Raw genomic sequence first — 20,869 nt, forward strand, 5'->3', positions numbered from 1 at the left:
ATCACTGTCCTCGCCCCCTTCTTTGTTTTCTTGACCCCTAGCTAGCTTTTCTTTCTGCTATGGGGCCTTGCTGTGGCGGCCTCCTCTGTCACCACAGCCCTTCCTGGCAGCACTTTCCTCATCTCCTTTCTTATCACGCCTCTCATACTCAGTCGTTTGTTTCTTAACCAGCTTCTCAACTTGATGGCACTCTTGAAGGTCATGCCCTTTAGTGTGGTGGATCTTGCAGCATGGCTTGTCAGACTTCCTAGCCTTCTCTGCTACCGCAGCCTCGCAGAAATCAGTGCACATGATAGCTTCCTTGCTAGGGCCTTCGATATTGGCCTTCTTGCTAGTGCTGAGATCGCTAGAGCCCTCAACAGCCAACACTGATTTCTCCTTGAGTTTCTTGTTGCACTTCCGGTTCCTCCTCTTTGGCTTAGCGGTATCCTCGTCGTCTTCTGAATCAACCTCGACGCCATCCTCCTTGCCGGGGAGTCACCCTCCTTTCTCAACCCGGGCACACTTGTGTGCCAAAGTGTTCCATTCATTGACGGTCTGGGGCAGTCGGACGTTCATCTTGGAATGTATCCTTTTGTTGTGCACGTTCGAATGGAATGGGGCAATCACAACTACTGGATGTTGCGGTTCGCAAGCTCTACCCTTCCTTTTGTGGAAGAACTTGCAAGTCACAGGGCCGTCCATGCTCTTGATGGCTGCCCGTAAAGGCGCTGACAAAGTCATTGCACAGGTCAGCCCATGACGAAATCGAGTTCTTCGGCAGGTGCATTAGCCATTGTCGGATTCTAGGTTCCAGCAAACCCTTGAGGTTCGAACTCTGGGGTGCACACGAAGATCTCTCCCTAGCTCGCTCTCGCAACGATCTCAAGGCCTAGCTCGGCGAACCCAAGGAACAAGAGACACTGGAGTTTATACTGGTTTGGGCCACCGTTGTGGTGTAATACCCTACTCCAGTGTGGTGTGGTGGATTGCCTCGTGGGCTGAGTATGAACTAGTACAATGGATGAACAGCCTCCTAAGGAGAGGTGCTCTTGAGCTCTATGAGCTGGTGAGATGGCCTTGGTGGAGTGGATCTGATCCAAGATGAGACGATCCTAGACTACGATGGTGGCTAGTGCTATTTATAGAGGCCCGGTCCTCTTCCGAAATGTTAGGCAGGAAGGGATCCCACAACAGCCAGTTTTCAAGGGAGACAACTAGTACAAGTTATCCTAAAAAAAGGTGGTCTTCGCCTTCCAAAGGCTCTGGTGGTGACGCCGGCGTGGGCTCCGTCGTGACCTTCGTCCCGCCGTCCTGCTGGTCTTTGTCTTGTTACACCGATATGGAAACCTTTGCCTGATGCCTCGGGACTCCTTGCCTGCACCTGCTTCCTTAGCACAAAAGAGGGAATTGGCACTCTGCGCCTGTTGGTGCCCGCCTGGCTTCGGTCGTCATGGCTCACATTACGCGGAACTCGCGAGGTGCCCCTTGCATAGATATCTCCACTCCTCGGGAGCCAGCCTAGCGAGGCCGCCCCTGGGAAGGTCCTGGTATCGTCCGCCTCACGAGGCTCGGCCCCTCGTGAGGGTCTTGATTGGTTGCTGATGCAGATGGGCCGTACTAGGCCGTTGGTGGAGCCACAATGTAGCGCCAAGATGTGATTCTATCCCAATCACGTGAAGAACTCATGATGGGGGCACAACCGCATTTCGAGCGCATAGCAAGGTGGATATCATTACAACATACCATGTACTGAATATATGAGAATACAAGATAAAGGCTTACCCTCGCCAAAAGCTACAACATGAATACATCAAATAGAAGAGCAGGATCCAGCTAGAGATGAAATCAAACGAAAAAGAAGAACAACATCCACCCTCCTAGCCCAGGCTCTCCCAACCCAAAACCTATCCCTTGGTCGAAGAAGAAGAAGAACTCCAAAAGCAATCAAGCATCGCTCTCACGTCAGATCACCGCATTACCTGTACCAGCAACTGTTATTGTAGTAATCTGTGAGCCACGAGGACTCAACAATCCCATTACCATGGGTATCCAGACTAGCAAAGCTTAATGGGTAAGGAAGGGGTAAGGTGGTGAGTTTGCAGCAGCGACTAAGCAAAGTATGGTGGCTAACTTACGAGTACAAGAGTAAGATGAGAATCTACGCAAATGGTCGCAAATTAGTAACAATCAATAAGTGATCCTAAACTACTTACGTTCAAACATAACCCAACCGTGTTCTCCTCTCGAACCCAGTAAAGAGACAGTCATGGTTACGCATGCGGTTGGTGTGTTTTAATTGAGTTTACTTCAAGTTCACTACAACCGGATATTAACAAATTCCCATCTGCTACATAACCGTGGGCACGACTCTCAAAAGTTTAAACCCTGTAGGGGTGTCCCAACTTAGCCCATGATAAGCTCACGATCCGCGGAGGCAATCCTCCATCGCGGGACCCTCCGATCAGACTCGGAATCCCGGTGCACAAGAAATTTCGACCATGGTAAAACTAATCCAGCAAGACCTCCTAATGTGCCGACAAATCCCGATAGGAGCCGCACGTATCTCGTTCTCACGGCACACTGGATGGGCCAGACATCAGGTTGGCTGAGACCCTGGTTGCCCAGGGGGCGCCGGACATCGCCCGGTTTGGACCAACACTCAAAAGAGCACTGGCCCGGGGGGTTGATTAAAAATCCACGGGTGCTAGCCGGTCCCTATGCAAGTTTTTAGTTGTTATTAGGCAAATGGTAAAACCAATGTAGGGCCTTGCTGGAAGAGTTTTATTCAAAGCGAACAGTCAAGAGGGCCCCATACCCGTCACCATGTTAGGGACGCAAAATCAAGGAACATAACATTGGTATGACGGAAACTAGGGCGGCAAGAGTGGAACATAACACCAGGCATAAGGCCGAGCATTCCACCCTTTACCAAGTATATATGTGCATTAATTAAATAAGAGATATTGAGATATCCCATGATATCCATGTTATCCTTGAACCAACATGGAACAACCTACAACTAGCAACGCTATAAGAGGAGCTGAGCAAAGAGGTAACATAGCCAAACAACGGTTTGCTGGGATAGTGGAAAAACGTTAGAGGCTGACATGGAAATTTGGGAGGCTTGATAAGCAAGTGGTAGGTAGCAGGACATTGCGATAGAATCGAGGCAACTTGCATAGCAAATATTGTAGTGAGATCCAATGTGACGGTCATCTTGCCTGAAATCCCGCTAGGAAGAAGACTGAATCCATGAAGAAGACGAGCCAACGTAGTCGAACGGATCCTCACAATCGCAACATGACCAGAACTATCAAGAAGAAGCACAACCGGAAAGAAGCAAACAACATAGTAAACAACCATCACATAAACAAAGCATGATGCACAACCAAGTATGATGCATGTCCGATTTAAAGAGGCATGTCATGGCAAGGTGCAATAAACAATACTACAAGTTAAGTGGATCTCAATATGCAACGAGTTGCATATTGACGAAACACCACATTCAATTATTTAGTTCTATCTCATTTATGTTCACAACAATAATAAATGTTGGTTAACATGGCAAGAGGTGAAGCATAAGTAAACTAACTATTTAGGCAAGTTTAAATGAGGCCGAAAACAACAAAAAACAATTTCGGAAAAACCCCATATGCATTTTTTGAATTTGCTACTGTTCTGTCCTAAGCCATATTTTAAAGATGTTAAAGATGCAAAGTAAGTCACGAAGTTAATCTATGCATTTTTCTAAGAAAATTACATATATAATTTATTTAATTCGGAGCTACAGTTATTTAGTTATGAAATAAACCGTTTTAACATGCTATTTGAGCAAATTTAAGAAAACAACAATTTTAAACATTTTAACATGATTGGAAGTGCATATTGTGAAACTATACAAAATTCCAAGCAATTTTCATATATAAAGTTTTTACATAAGATGCACGGTTTGTGAGTTGTTAAATGCATGATGCTAGGGGGTTTTCTGCAAAACTGTAAACTGTGGAAAAATAGCTAAATTCGTAGAGAGAGAGAAAAAGGACATGGGCCGAATCTGAGATCTGACCCAACTACGGGAAAAAGAGAAAGAAAAGGAGGGCGCACTGGGGTGGCCTCATCATGGGCCTCAGCCCGATTGGAGGGGAGGCTGCAGGAAGGGCGCGCTGGGCCTTGCCAGCAGCAGGCCGGCTGCTGCACTGCCGTGCGGTCGACCTGGTTAATGCACGGGCGACACGCTGGCGTGGCTCGAGACAGGGGCGTTTTGAAGCGAAGTAGGCAGCAGTGGTTCGAGCAGAGAAACAGGGCTCCAACGACGCGGAGGCTTGTCACAGGGTGACGGGCTCCAGGGTGTCGGGGACGGGCAAAGGATGGCGAAGCAGGGGGGAGACGGGCCGGAGAGGAACTTGACTATGGCGGGAGTTGGGCGTAGGCATGTGGGGACGGTGTTGGTGCGGGAACAACAGACGGCTATGGAGGAAGGTGGTGGTTTCACGTGATGGAGGGGAGCAGCTGAGCCTGGGCACGACCAACGCACGCAGGCGCTGCGCGGTCGTGGCTCGAGGCAGGGTGTCGACCTCCTGCTCATGGCAAAAGTAGAGGAGGAGCTGGGAAAGGACGGATCCGAGGCTCTCTAGCGCGGAGCACGGCGGCGCGTCGATCGGAATGAGCAGGCTGCAGCGCCATTCGTCCTCCCTGGGTCAAGGCCAAGGCGAAATGGGGCCTGGCGGTGTGGACCAGCGGGGCGAGGTGGAGGGATTTGGCGCACTAGTCGTCGCTGAAGACGATGAGGAAGCCGAGCCCGGCATGGAGCAAGGAACTTGGCGCGGTGGCTTGTCCTTGCAGAGGTCAAGGCGGTTGGCCACCAGGGAGAGTAGAGGTGTCTGCGCGTGGCAGTGCGGTGAAGCACAGGTGGCTGTATCCGGACGAGAGGGTGGCAGGGAGGCGGTTCCCGGCCTGATCTAGACGGCGGGGCGAGCAGCGGCAACGATGAGCATCTGCTGCGAGGCTCCATGGCGCTCCTGGCTGCTACTGCCATGACGGGGAGAGAGGAGGGTTAGAGAGAGAAGAAGAAGGGAGAAAGAGAAGGGACAGTGGGGCAATGCGACCTGGGTCCAGCGGGGTTGTCATGGTCGCCAGCTGGCTCCGGCGAGGCCGTCGGCGAGTGGTGGCGCTCGAGGCCGAGGTGAGGAGGCGGTTGCCTCTACGGGAGGATGCGGGCGGCGAGGCTAGGGCGTTGAGAGCCTCCTGGGCTGTCGGATCAGAATTCTGACGGTCCAGAACAAGTGGGAGGTGGTTGCGGTGGTTGGTGGAGTAGATCCGGGGGCGGTAGGGGATCGAGCAGGCGCGGATTTTGAGGGGAGTGCAGTGGGGTGGCGGCGCATCTCGGGATTGGGTGGAAGGATGGTACAAGATCCCTAGGTTTTAGGGTTTGGTCTAAAATTAGACTAGGGGTGGACTATATATATGGAAAAGAGAGGAGTTGGATAACCGATCGAAATTCAACGGACGAGAATAAAGAGGTAGGAAAGTTCAAATGAGAAATAGAAGATATTTTAGGGATGTTTGGAGATGATCCGGACCCATCGGTAACGACTGCCCGGGTCGGGTTCGGGTAAGTTTCGGACGCACACGCGAGGGGTCACTATTGCAGGATGGTCCAAACGCGACACTATGATCAGAGACCCTTCGACAAAACTGTGTGCGATGCCATAATCGCAAACGAGGGCGTAAAAAACCGTCAAAGAGGTGCAAAACATTTGCGATGATGGATGCATCAAACACGATTAACATTTTAGTTGCGTCTGCGATGCAGGGCATATGGATTAGTTCAATTAACTATTTTGGATGAGGAGGAACAAAAGAAATAGGCAGCCAGATGAAGGTGTGTACGATATATAGAATACGGTTCACTAGGATGAACCGTATGTGATTAGGCAACACAATGGAAACGGTTCAACTGAACAAGATTTGTGTGATACGCAGCAAACAGGTCTGTAATCAGAAATGTGTGAGAACACCAATAATAACATAGACGATTGCTACTAATAAGCCATGTGATTTTCTCTGTCTATAGTAGAATAACATGTATATATATAACTGAAATAAACATCCAATTACATAAGTGACTATACAGATCATTCGCACACACCTCAATAAACAATTGTGTGCATTCTAAAGTAGGAGAAACGATCGTCTAGTCATCTACTTCTTGTTTCGCTCCCACCACTGCTAGGTGGCTCGATCCCTCGTCTGGGTCAGGAAGAAGACAGTTCCTCATGTCAATGATCCGCCCAAGGTTGTCCGAATCATGATTTTGAATCGGATCGGAGCTTTGATGGTTGGATCGCAAATCATAGGATCTTCACTATCAGGATCGTAAAGTCGTAGATTCTAAGAACTAAAATCATAGAATCATAGGGGTTAGTTTGGCTCGTAAAGTTGTAGAATCGTATATCAGAATCACGATTCTGACAACCTTAGATCCGCCTGTACATCTCGTAGCTTGTGTACACGTCCATGGTCGCGTACTTGACATGTTGTTCATCTAGTCCCTTATGCCACACACTGTGTCAGGCGTTCTTGTCCTTATTGCTCTCATTCTTCATCTTCATGTAGTAGGGGTCAATGATGGCCGAGGCGAGGTCAACCAGGGAGTTTAGTTTGTTTTTGTCGCTGCCCTAGACCTTGTAGTGGCTTTGGATGTTGACAAGATTCGGTCATTTCAAGCACAAAACCTTGAGAGCTTTTAGATCGTTGGTGGTGTCGACTGCAGCGAAACTGTAGTCAGAGCTGTTGATAAACCTGGAGAAATGCTTGAAGGCGTTGTGTCTAGGTGGTAGTGGTAGACAAGGACGTCATGTCGCACGCACAACTGGGCGACGACAACCTTCTGATTGTGCCCCACACGACCCATGGTGTACTCGAGGTCGAAGCCGAGACCACTTGGTACTTGTCCTCGGCATGGAACTGCTCCATAGTTTGGATGGAGCGCTCAACCGAGACCGGATCGTTCGTGTACACCACTGAGAGAGCCTTCCCCCTCACATGGATGTCCACGACATGTTGCATGGTGAACTTCCCACCGTTGTCGTGGTCGGCCGCTTGGCGCGCCATTGGAGCCAGGGGAGCGCCATTGGAACCGCTGGATATCATCTCTGTATGTGTCCTCATGGGTGTGCTTATTGTGTCGTGTGAGACGAGAGATGAAGGTAAATGGCCGCCGGAATAAAAGGGGGCCGGGCAGCATGGATTCTCGGCGCATCCGCATGGCAGTTTTTGTAGCGGATAACTGCATCATCGCGCCGCGCCTGGCGCACCTGCATGCACACGAACGTGCATGATTGTGCGCCGGCCCCAAACACTGGCAGCGCGCGTGAAGGGACGAGGGCAGAGCACCCCAAGGGACGCGAGAGTAGAGCGCGCGCAGCGGGACGCGAGCAGAGCGCCCCGCGGCTGCCTGAACCGCAAGCAACCACACACACAGAGCAGTTGAACAGGCAGGAAATGGTCGCCTACAAGCCGACCGACAGTTGCGTCGCTGCGTAGAGAGTGGCTGTGTGCTACCACCTCCATCTAGTCTATAGTCCCCTTTATATTCTATGCCATAATTTTCCCTCGAATTTAACCAACAAAATGTTAATGCATGTTATAAAAATTATATAATTGGAAACTATGTTCAAATACGAATCCAACTATATAATCTTTGGTGACATGCATTCGTATTTTATTAATTAAATCATACTTATAAACCAGGATGGGGGTATGGTAGGTAATTAAATCACAAACGTTCTTTTATTAACCGTATGTGTACGTGGCCTTTCTTCCTCATCTCGCATGTCTTGTCACCCCACTGCCGCAGACGGCTTACAGCGCAAGCTTGCGCCGCGCGCGGGGGTGTTCCTTTGGCCAAACAGTGGCGCCAATGAATTGTCGGTGAGCCTGTTCCTGCGCAACCTCGCAGGTTCCCATGCAAGCTTCCTGCCTGACTCGGTGAAATCCCCCAAAATCCCAATCCTTACTGGCCTGCTATAAAAACCCTCACGGCCGGCGAGTCCTGCATCGCATTTTCCGCTCCCTTCCTGTAGCTTATCTCGTCTGCTTCTCCCACAATCGCCAATGGCACCGGTACGTCGTTGTCGCTCAGCCACTCCGCCGTCATTAGAGGACAGCTCCATGTAGGACGCTACACCATGGCGGCGGCGCAGTCCCCAGCGTAGTGTAGTGCGCGTGGCATCCATGTTGGGTGTGCGCGGAACACCCACCACAGCTCTTCCGCCGGTGCCCGCCAGCAGCTGTTCCCGGCCACTGTTGCCGCCACACCACCACCGAAATCCAGGGCCATCACCCACTCTGCCACCGCGGCCCGAAGGCGGGAGGTGGCCTTCGTGGCTGCCACTCTACTGCCGGCCACCATAGGCATCGCCCGCTCCGCTACCGCAGCCCGAAGGCGGGAGGTTGTGGTCGTGGTGGCCGCCCCGTCGTCGGCCGCCGTGGCCGCCAGCCCACAGTCGACCGCCAGGGTCATCACCTGCTCCGCCACCGCTGCCCGAAGGTGGGAGGCAGAGGTGGATGCCTGCACATGTGTTAGGGACCTTCCGCGCTACACCAAGTTCCTACGGGAGGAGGAGGAGCATCTCGTCGAGCACGCAAAGAGACTTACCACCGCCGTGGCCACGGCACACGCTGCCTCAGAGGCAAGGAATCAGGAGATCTACGAGGAGAACCACCACTTCGAGAGGGGTCGTCTGGAGCGGCAGAGGACGTTCGAGGTGAGTGTCGGTGTCAAAACCGGCGGATCTCGGGTAGGGGGTCCCGAACTGTGCGTCTAGGCGGATGGTAACAGGAGGCAGGGGACACAATGTTTTACCCAGGTTCGGGCCCTCTTGATGGAGGTAAAACCCTACGTCCTGCTTGATTAATATTGATGATATGGGTAGTACAAGAGTAGATCTATCATGAGATCCAGGAGGCTAAACCCTAGAAGCTAGCCTATGGTATGATTGTTGTCCATCCTATGGACTAAAACCCTCCGGTTTATATAGACACCGAAGAGGGCTAGGGTTACCCAGAGTCGGTTACAATGGTAGGAGATCTACATATCCGTATCACCAAGCTTGCCTTCCACGCCAAGGAAAGTCCCTTTCGGACACGGGACGAAGTCTTCAATGTTGTATCTTCATAGTCCAGGAGTCCGGCCGAAGGTATAGTCCGGTTATCCGAACACCCCCTAATCCAGGACTCCCTCAATAGCCCCTGAACCAGGCTTCAATGACGACGAGTCCGGCACGCAGATTGTCTTCGGCATTGCAAGGCGGGTTCCTCCTCCAAGTACTTCATAGAAGATTTTGAACACAAAGGTAGAGTGCGGCTCTGCAAAATAAGTTTCCACATATTGCCATAGAGAGAATAATATTTACACAAATCTAATCTACAGACGTATTCCGTAGCGTGACATCATGCCACGGCCAAGTCTTTATTCGAATCGTTTTACTATTCCACCTCAGCGCGTTTAGCGAAGCGGTTTCCTTGACACGTCTTGTCAAAGCAGAGATCGTGTCCCCTTATTCCGGGATTCTCATCAATACGGGAATGGGTAACCCAACTGCGCCATTGATTATGGCGCTTGGGAGATAAGCGAGTTTTACCAGGCTGGTGGGGATGCATAGTCGCGCCGGCCCATATAAGGGGATAAGGATCCACCTTTTCATCCACGCCTTCTTCCTCCTTTGCCTATCCGTTTCCGCGCACTCGAGCTCCAGCGCCCAAGTCCGCACACCCCACCTCAACCTTCTCCAGCCATGTCCGAATCGGGAGGCAAGTGGATGGTCTCCTCCATTACGGAGGGACACATCGAAAAACTGAGGAAGGCCGGATACTTGTCTAACGACATTGCGCACTAGTTTCCCGAAGAGGGGCAGCTCATCCCCACCCCTAGGCCCCATGAGAGGGTGGTGTTCCTCCCCCATTTCCTCCGCGGACTGGGCTTCCCTCTCCACCCATTTGTTTGGGGGCTCATGTTCTACTATGGCCTATATTTCCACGATCTGGCCCCGAACTTTGTCCTCAAAATCTCGGCGTTTATCGTCGTGTGCGAGGCTTTCTTCCACATCCGCCCCCATTTCGGCCTATGGCTCAAGACTTTCAATGTCAAGCCGAAGGTGGTGCGCGGCACCCAGGCGGAGTGCGGAGGCGCCATGGTGGGCAAGATGCCCAACGTCCTATGGCTCGAGGGCTCCTTCGTGGAGTCCCTAAAGGGGTGGAAGTCGGGGTGGTTTTACATCACCGAGCCACGCGACCCTGAATGGGTCGCAGCCCCCGAGTTCCGATCCAGACCCCCTACGCGGCTCGCCTCCTGGAAAGAGACGGGCCTGTCGTGGGGTAAAAAAGGAGAGCTGACCGGACTCCAAACATGCGTCCAAACCCTGGTGGACAAGAAGCTCAAACTTGTCAACGTAGTCCAGGTTATGCTCATCCGCTGGATCCTCCCGTGTCAACAACGGGCTTTCAACCTGTGGGAGTTCGACCCGGCGCGGCACCAAAATCTTAGCAGGCTCTTCGACACGACGTACGAAGATGCCTGGAAGGTGCTTTTCGAGGGCGCCGAGGCCCCTGCATCCGCTACCGAGGATCACAGATTCAGCATGAAGCGTCACGCTCGTGCGGTAAGCTGTTTTTACCTTTTACAGGGTATTAGTTTTTCATAGTTTGCCTCCATGCGGGATCTAAGCTCCCTTACCTTTGACAGGATTGGCAGGAGACGTCCGGACAGATCAACTGTCCGGCTCCTTTGCCCGAAGGCCCAGCGAACGCTCGCTTGGCGAAGCTGCTGGTTTCGGCACCCTATGTGGTGCCGGAGAAGAAGGCCAAGAAGAATGCCACGGGGACTCGAAAGAGTGCTCAGCACTAGGAGGTGTCGGATTCATCATCCGACAACTCCAAGGCGCACTCCTCCCATGAAGACGAGGAGGAGGAAGAAGAGACCTCTCCCCCTCCGGCGGGGGGATGGAAGAAAAGGAAGGCCGCCCCAACTGGGGAGGCCGAAGGGTCCAAGAAGGGGAAGACCCCTCCTCCGGACTACTCCACCAACGTCGACGACGGCGAAGAGGAGTGGCCGCACAGGGCCAAGCCCCTGGCGAGATCGTAAGTATCCGGATACCAGAGTGATTCATTGTATTCCCCCATTGCACAGCTTTTCCTTACATCGAACATGTCTATGCAGTCCGCCCAAGGCCAGACTCGACGAGTCGTCGAGCGGCTCCCTGGATTCGTCGGATGTGAATTTGCTTCCGGCGGCTACCTCCCCTCACCCTACGGACGACACCGAGGCGGCATCCCAACAGGTTCCAAGCCAGGAGGAGGTGGTCCCGGAGGCGCCGCAAGGCGACCTCCCGGACTCCAAGCGTGAAGGGGATAGAACCCCCAAGGGCTCCAAGTCTGGCTTTGAGCCGGACACCGTGCCAGAACCTTCAACGGTTCCGGACTCCGGTAGGCAGCCCCCTTCCAAGAGGAGCAAGCCTACCGAGCCGGTGACTTCCGTCCAACCGGAGGCACCGGACAATTTGCTGGAGGTGCTTAACGGCGCCTCCATCGACGAGGAGCACCACACTATTATGAGTGCGGTGATCCAGAAGGTTCAGTCCGCCAGGAGCGGACTGACTGAAGCCTATGCCAGCCTTCTAACAGGCTTCGAGGTAAGTAAAGAATATGTAAAAATATTACCGCATAGACAGTAGCCCCTCATGCTCTGTTCGGCGTTCGGAAAGAAAAGCCGAATAGAGGATCTAATAACATTCGCAGGAGTCTAACATAATCAAGTCAATATGCGTATGCAGGCTTCACTGCTGGCCTCCGCCGCACTGACTGCGGAGGTGGATACGCTAAAGCAAAACCTTGTGCGGTACGAGAACGAGCTCGGCCATGCCAAGAGGCAACTCGAGGAGAAGGAAGGTAAGTAATACCTTGCGCAGGTATATAGAGAAGTTGTGGTTGCAAAAAATAACAGGATCAACGTGCTATTATAGGGGCCACGACCGAGGTGGCAACCCTTAAGAAAGCGCTGTCCGAGGCCGAAAACAGAGCGGCCACAGAGCGCACAGAGAGAGGGAAGCAGGAGGCGCGGGTGGAGGAGGTGCAGAAAGAGCTCCAGGCTCTCATGAAAAAACACGAGAGTTTGGAGCTTGACTCGAGGACGCAAGTGTCCGAGCTTGCAGCAGCCCTCGAAAGCGCAAAGTCTGCCAAGGCCGAAGCCCAGAAAGCCCTCCAAGAAATTGGAGATATGAAGAAGATAGCAGCGGGTAGGGCATTCATTATGCAAAGCAAGCACGTGAAAGTGAATTACTTGTTACTTACCCGAGTCGGGAGCTCTCCAGGAGCATTCGCAGATTTGCCCCGCAGTGCGTCTGATGCCGCTGCCTACTACCGAGCCGAGGAGGGGAGCTCGACGAAGAAGGTGTTCTGGTCTCAGTATGCTGAGGCCGGACACCTGGTGCCTTTGAGCGACCAGCTGAAGCAAATGGTCGAGCTCCGCAAGGTGGCCAAACAGGCCATAAAGGGCCTCATAGTTCGGGTTTGGCCTGGAGAGGCTCTACCTGGGAGCTACTTCGGGCTGGTGAGGTCGCTGGTGGATGCCTGTCCACGGCTTGAAGTAATCAAGTGCTCTGTCTACATCGAAGGTGCCCGTAGGGCGCTTGCCCGTGCTAAAGTGCACTGGGGCAAGATGGATGCAGAGAAGCTGGTGAAGGACGGGCCGCCGCCGGGCAAGGAGCATCGCGTCCCGGAAGCGTATTATGAGGGCGTCCTGAAGGGTTCCTGCCTTATAGCGGATGAATGCTCCAAAAATGTAATATTTGAGTAAACTTGCATTTGTGATCCTGTACGCTGAAAACTTGTTCATATGCCCTGAGCAACGCTGTTGAATTTAAAATATTACCTTCTGTGCGGCCGTTTATCGAATTTGAGAGATGGCGAGTCGTTGGCTTCTGCCCCCATGCCGCGAGTGCTGGGGTGTTCGGGATAAACATGAGATCTCTTTTTCCCATTCTTGGGTCCTTTGAGGGAGGTGCTCAACACAAGGAACAAGGAAATCAGACTATAATGCTTGAACACTCTCACTTAGCCATAGAATTCTATAATTTTAAATTTCAGGGAAGCCCCTAGTGTTTGGAAGACCGAGTTCGGGACGCAATCCACGCCTAGGCTGGACAAAGCCGACTCCTTGCTCTAAGCGGCATAAGTCTTTAGGGACTCGAAAACCACTCGAACAACGACCATCTCTCGCCTCATCATGACAATCAGTTTTAACTTTCTCTACTGAGGTGCTTAGCCCAGCTCAACTGGGGCACAATCGCAGTAGTTCTCCTAGTGCTACCTTAGCCGATATAACGGAACGTAAGGTACCAAAACATAGGAGCCGGGAAAACCCAACTATTGACCCAAGACATGATTCGGAGCCGATGCATATAATGCTATAAGTTCGGGGTGCCGCACTTGTAAAAGTGTTCAGACTTCTCACACCGTATTGTGGGGTACTTAAGCCCCTAGCGTATTTGGCTATACCAAAGTGTACGGGTGCAACATGTCATTAATGAACATATATTCGTAAAAAAGAGTAATGCAATAATAGACGGAAGCTATGCATTGTTTATTTAAAAAGGCTGCAATCAAAGCAGAACGATACAAATAGTGCAATAAGCAAAAGATGGGACTATTTAACATGTCCCTTCCAGGGGCGAGCTGCGGAATGTTATGTGAAACAGGTATACTGCTCGTTATAGAGACCACCTTAGAGTTCCATAGTGCGGCGTAGCTTTCTGCTTCCCTGGTTCTATCGTTTGTGCGGCCATTGTACTGCCGGATAGGCCTTCCGAAGAATGGAGTCCTGAAAATAAGAGAAAATTAAGAAATCGGCAGCCCCTAGTGTGGTTTAAGCCGCGTGTCGGGCGTGCCATGATGGTGCCCCTCCCCTTGTGCCCATGGTATTTCCAGAGCATAGTTATGTACGGGCGTGTCGGGCGATAGCTGCCGTATGCTCCTCCGTTCGGAGAGAGCGTTCGGTGTTTCCATTGACCGTGATTACTCCTCGAGGGCCTGGCATCTTGAGCTTGAGGTATGCGTAGTGCGGCACCGCATTGAACTTGGAAAATGTTGTTTGCCCGAGCAGTGCGTGATAGCCACTGCGGAACGGGACTATGTCGAAGATTAACTCCTCGCTTCGGAAATTATCCGGAGATCCGAAGACCACTTCAAGTGTAACTGAGCCTGTACCGTTAGCCTCTACACCTGGTATGACGCCTTTAAAGGTCGTTTTAGTGAGTTTAATCCTTGAGGGATCGATGCCCATTTTCCACACTGTATCCTGGTAAATCCGTCAATAATTGGGTCTAGAACCAATGCGGCGAATCCGCCATGACGGGTGCTAGTGGGGTGGTCCCTTCGATCAAAAGTGATCGGGCAGGAAGTCCATGGGTTAAACTTTGGGGCGACTGGCTCCATCGCGTATACGTCCCTTAGCGCACGCTTCCGCTCCCTCTTGGGGATGTGGGTTGCGTATATCATGTTCACCGTCCGCACTTGTGGGGAAAAACCTTTCTGTCCACTATTGTTCGGCGGCCGGGGCTCCTCCTCGTCATCGCTATGCAGCCCCTTGTCTCTGCTTTCGGCATTTAACTAGCCTGCCTGCTTGAACACCCAACAATCCCTGTTGGTGTGATTGGCTGGTTTTTCGGGGGTGCCATGTATCTGGCATGAGCGGTCGAGTATTCGGTCCAAACTGGACGGGCCCGGAGTATTTCTTTTGAATGCCTTTTTCCACTGACCGGGTTTAGGGCCTCTGAATCCGGCATTAATTGCCGTATCCTCAGCATTGTCGCCGTTAATGCAACACTTTTGCTTGTTGCGACGCGACCTGCCACTGCTGTCCTTGGTATCCGAATTACCAGGGCTCTTGGTCATGTTATTGCTGCGAGCTAGCCAGCTGTCTTCTGCCGCGCAAAAGTGGGTCATAAGTGTCGTGAGGGCTGCCATAGATTTCGGCTTTTCCTGTCCTAGGTGCCGTGCAAGCCACTCGTCGCGGATGTTATGCTTGAAGGCTGCTAGGGCCTCTGCGTCCGGACAGTCGATGATTTGATTTTTCTTGGTTAGGAACTGTGTCCAGAATTGTATGGCCGATTCCTCTGGCTGCTGAATTATGTGGCTAAGGTCATCGGCGTCTGGTGGTCGCACATAAGTGCCCTGGAAATTGTCGAGGAATGCGGCTTCCAGGTCCTCCCAACAACCAATTGATTCTGCTGGCAAGATGTTAGGCCAATGCCGAGCTGGTCCTTTAAGCTTGAGTGGGAGGTATTTGATGGTGTGTAGGTCATCACCGCGGGCCATGTGGATACGAAGGAGATAGTCCTCGATCCATACTGCAGGATCTGTTGTGCCATCATATGATTCGATGTTCACGGGTTTGAAACCCTCAGGGATTTGATGATCCATTACTTCATCTATGAAGCATAGTGGGTGTGCGGTGCCTCTTTATTGGGCAATATCACGACGCAGCTCAAACGAGCTTTGTCTACTGTGTTCGGCCCGGACAGATTGACTGTATCTGGAGTGACGATTACCCTCTCGTGCCGTGGAGCGCCCACGCGATCCGTAGATCGATCTTGTTTGCCTTGCCTTGTCCTCCAATATATCTCGCAGGTCTGGCGCATTTTCCCGTGCCTTGGTATTTTTTGAACGGCGCCGGGGTGGGGCTTGAGTGGAGGGCCGAGAGGCTTCTCTGTCGCGGCCACGGGGTGGCTAATCAGCCCCATCATGCGCTGGTGATGTAGGTTTAGGTGCTTCCTCCTCTAATCGGGGTAGCAGCCTGCGCTTTGGGTAGCTCTTGGTGGGGCGTTCGAGTTCATACTCTTCGGCCGCAAGGACCTCAGTCCATCTATCGGCTAGCAAATCTTGATCAGCTCTAAGTTGATGCTGTTTTTTCTTGAGGCTGCTCGCCGTGGCCATAATCTTGCATTTGAAATGCTCTTGTTCGACGGGATCCTCCGGCATGACAAATTCGTCGTCGTCGAGGCTTGCCTCGTCTTTGGAGGGAGGCATATAATTATCGTCCTCGACCTCTCTGCCTGCCGCTCTCTCATGAGGGCTGGCTTCTCCATCCTCCTGTGCTGAATCTTGTTGGAGGTGGTTGTCTTCGGCACTATCCGGGGTGTTATTATGTCCCGTGCCGGAATCACCGTTTTTGCTTTGGCGGGATTTAGAGCGGCGCCGCTGACGCCGGCGCTTAGGCTGCTTCTTGGAGGGGTCATCCTCCGCTGTTCCATCGCCATTGCCTTCTTTTGGGGTGTCCACCATGTATATATCATATGATGAGGTGGCTTTCCAGTGCCCTATAGGCAATGGTTCTTGATTGTCTCCTGCATCGGCGTCCGTACCGTCGATGTCTTCGGAGTCGAAGTCAAGCATGTCGGTTAAATCATCGACAGTGGCTACAAAGTGGGTGGTGGGTGGGCTTTGAATTTCTTCATCATCTGCATCCCAACCTTGCAGACCATAGTCCGGCCAGGGCTCTCCTAATAAAGAGAGAGACTTTAGTGAATTCAGAATATCGCCGAAGGGCGAGTGCTGAAAGATGTCCGCGGCGGTGAACTCCATGATCGGCGCCCAATCAGGTTCGATCGGTAGGGGCGTGGAGGGCTCGGAGTCTGGAGAGGAGTCCGGATCCTTGGAGTCACGGGCTTCGCAGAGAATAGGGCTGGTGTTCGGCTCGATCGCCATAGAGATTGCAGCCCCCGAGGCGGTGTCCAACCACCCATCCTCGATTGGCGCAGTTGGCTCCGAATTAAGGGTCAGAGCTGATGTGGGTGCGGCCTCCAGGGCGCTGTTCGGCGGCAGAGCTAGATCATGCCCATCGTGACAGTGCGGCGCTGTGTAGTTTAAACTTCCAAATCTGACCTGACGGCCAGGGGCGTAGCTTTCGATCTGCTCCAGATGGCCAAGCGAATTGGCCCGCAATGCAAAGCTGCCAAATACGAAGATCTGTCCGGGGAGAAAAGTCTCACCCTGGATCGCATCGTCATTGATGATCGGAGGAGCCATCGGGCCTAAAAGTGACGTCACAGAGGAACTCTCAATGAAAGCACCAATGTCGGTGTCAAAACCAGCGGATCTCGGGTAGGGGGTCGTGAACTGTGCGTCAGGCGGATAGTAATAGGAGGCAGGGGACACAATGTTTTACCCAGGTTCGGGCCCTCTTGATGGAGGTAAAACCCTACGTCCTGCTTGATTAATATTGATGATATGGGTAGTACAAGAGTAGATCTACCATGAGATCAAGGAAGCTAAACCCTAGGAGCTAGCCTATGGTATGATTGTTGTCCGTCCTAGGGAATAAAACCCTCCGGTTTATATAGACACCGGAGAGGGCTAGGGTTTACCCAGAGTCGGTTACAATGGTAGGAGATCTACATATCCTTATCGCCAAGCTTGCCTTCCATGCCAAGGAAAGTCCCTTCCGGACACGGGACGAAGTCTTCAATCTTGTATCTTCATAGTCCAGGAGTCCGGCCGAAGGTATAGTCCGGTTATCCGGACACCCCCTAATCTAGGACTCCCTCAGTGAGCGTCGCCGAAGCTGCAACAGCGGCAGGCACCGTATTGCGGTTGCCCAGCTCGTCGGTAGGCTCGTCCTCCTCCGCCTCTTACTAAGCGCGCTCAGCAGAGGAGAGGCAGCCGAAAGTAGTACAAACCCCCTCCGCAGTAGTAGTAGTATTTAGAGGCGATATTGTTCAGTTCATCTGACTATAGATGTGGTGGAACTGTACAACATACTTAAAATTAGCTAGTATATATAGTTGAACTAGCTATTTCAGTACGTGGTTGGCAACAATTGGGAAAAAGTTTGGTCGGTTCAGCTGTCGAGTTGAACTGTTTGTATAAATTAAGAACAATTGCTTAATCTATGAATGAAATTTATGCTTAATTACTAAATTTTAGTTGCAAAAATTAGATACTGCTAGTGATTTTTAGCTTCATATTTTCACAAATTGCAGTGTTACAAGGTTGACAAATGGCCATGTTGCTAGGTAAAGAAATATCATCTTTCTAGTTTGACAAATGGTAACATACCCAATATGATAGATGCAAATCGCACCAAATTGTTCGTAAGTGGTTGCACATGGGTCATCCAAAAGAACTGTTTGCGTTGAAGAGATGCACAAATCCTGCTCTCACTTTGCATCGTGTCGTCCCGGGGTCGACGGGGATGGGGCGGGAGGACAGCAGCTGGCGGCGCTAGGAAGTAGCATTCGACGGCGGCGTCCCATGCCGTTGAGGGGGGCGCACGCACGGAGAGGAAGGCGGGCAGCCATGAAAGTCAAAGGGCTCGCTTCCTAGTGAGCCTGCGCATGGTACATCTCGCACGCTTCTCGGTGAGCCTGCGCATTGGAGGACAGTTTGCACTCCTCTCGGTGAGCCTGCGCACCGGACTGCGCTCGCACGCCTCCCGTATAGTCAAGGTCAAGCAGCTGTCCGCACAGCACGTCCTACAACCATTAAAACCAAGACACGTGGTGTCACGTGAATGGTTAACAGAACGCACATGGTTTGTATTATACAAACGTTTGAGATATTAAAGTGGGAGCTATTTTTTCAAAATGCCTTTATTGACGGTCATTATTCAAGTGAGCTTTCTCTCAAAATGGACACGAAAAATTCCACATCATGTCAGGTGCCATTCCATGATAGCATGCCAAATTTCATGAATTTCAAACGAGTTTTGGATTTACTAGAATTTAAAAACCAGGCATCTCAATTTTTTCCGGCAATCAAAGGTGCCCTGGTGTATGAAATTCATTCCAATTTCCTGCATGGGACCTAAGCATGCACCCAAGGACACATATTTGATTTTTCAACCAATTTATATGCACTGGAGCATGTGCATGTAGTTCAAATTTGAATTATGCACATAAATGCGTTGAAAACTCAGTTAATGCATAAAAATATCCAAGCGAACCCCGAAAAATCACAAAAATTGACACAACACTCCTGTTGTTCTATGTTGACATGAGAATATTTTTGGAAGCAATAAGAGGCAATGGATATCGTTTCGTCCCCAAAGGGGGGACGTTCCCTACCCAAACCATCATGCTTGTTGTGAGAAGCTCTGGTTTGTGAGAAGCATATACCCAAACCTGCCCCAAACGGGACTAAAGTTTTACCACAGCATGTTGATCCCGCTCCATCATAGCATGCCAAGTTTCATGAATTCCAGAAGAGTTTTGGATTTACTAGAATTTAAAAACCAGGCATATCAATGTTTTGCCGTCAATCAACAGTGCCCTAGTGTTTGAAATTGTTGGAGTTGTGTCGAATATAGTAAACAAGGTAGGTTACAGTTGGACTTGTAGTTGTATTGTGTTTAGATAGGATATGGAGTCGTGTCCTAATAGGACACTTGTATCCTAGGCCTCTCATATATAGCGGGGGTAGACACACGATGTAACCTATGCCAACATAATAGCACAGGCGCGCAAGGGGGAGTCGGCGGCATGTGTCGGCGCCCGGGTGGCCGGTGTGCGGTATTGTGACGGTGTCACGGGGAGGAGCGCCCGTAGTCAAGCCCCGGGGATGTAGCCATATCGGTGAACCTCGTTAACAAATCTCGGTGTCGTGCCTTGTGTGATTGCTTGATCCTCGGTAGATCGACGGAGCGCCTCCGATTTATTCTAACAAGTGGTATCATGAGCTAGGTTGTTCGGAGGTTGTGGATCGTCAATCTAGAGGAAATATCGAGTTTCAGATTGCAACCGAGTGTGGTGTGGTTCTCAACGAGATTGGAAAAGAGCGATCTAGACCTCGGAGATATCGATACGAATCAGATTCAACGACATATGGCAGCAGGACTGTCTATTGACGCAGAGCCTAGAAGCGGCCTGGTAGGTGCGCGTTGGCGCAGCAATTGTGAAGCCCAGCTGAGCAGCCGCGCAACAAAGGCCCAGGCGTGGGCACGCTTAGTATACAAGGGCGCAAGATTGCCTGTGCTAGCTTCTGGTGCGCAGACAAAGGGTGATGCGCGGAAGCGTTGCTGTGTAGATTCGATGGAGACTCCAGAGGCAAGGTACATGCTTGAGATTTGTTTGGTAAAAGGAAGAGTCTACGCTACAAGAAGAAGCTACTAGCAAAAGAAGATAGAAAAGTAGTGCAGAATGAATCCAATGGGGCAACTTTGCATGGAAGACTTTTTTGTGTCAAAGTTTGTTGAGATAGCTTGGTCCGTGTGTGGCATGGATGGTGACGTGCGTATAAGGCTCATGGAGTCTGGAGCATGTCATGCAGTCGAGTAAGTTCGGCTAGGTTGGACTGGACAGTCTGACGGATCGACGCAAGTCGGTTGGTATAGAAGACGGTGGTGGGTTCGGCCCGACGACATAGGAGCGTGATGCTGATTGTGACCAACTTCTGGGCGTGGAAACACGTGGTTTACATGCCCAAGGCTTGTGCGGCTTCGACAAGACTATGGCGCGGGATTGATTCAAGGTGGTGTATACACGGATCTTGAAGTCGATGAGGCGCAGGGTTGGATTGATCATCTACCATGGAGTCATGTTGAAGGTGGAGCTGGATGGAGGGGCTACGGCATAAGTCGACAGAGAGTCGAAGCCTATTCAGCAGGGGAAAAAAGTGAGTGACATGCTATTCGGACTGGAGCCTAGTGGTCTGATGGAAGCGTGATACTCGTCATCGGTCGGTGATGATCGGTGGTACTCTGCAATGGGGGTTGAGTGGTGTGGTTTCGCGACCCTTGAGACTCAACCGGGATAGCGGAAGCTCGACGCGGTAATAGCGGCGAGGCATGCGGTATGCATGGGACATGGAGACGGCCCAGGGCTCTGGTGGTCATACA

Source organism: Triticum urartu, chromosome 6A, assembly GCF_056163025.1.
Source record: "Triticum urartu cultivar PI428250 chromosome 6A, HENAU_Tu73, whole genome shotgun sequence".
Classification (NCBI taxonomy): Eukaryota; Viridiplantae; Streptophyta; class Magnoliopsida; order Poales; family Poaceae; genus Triticum; species Triticum urartu.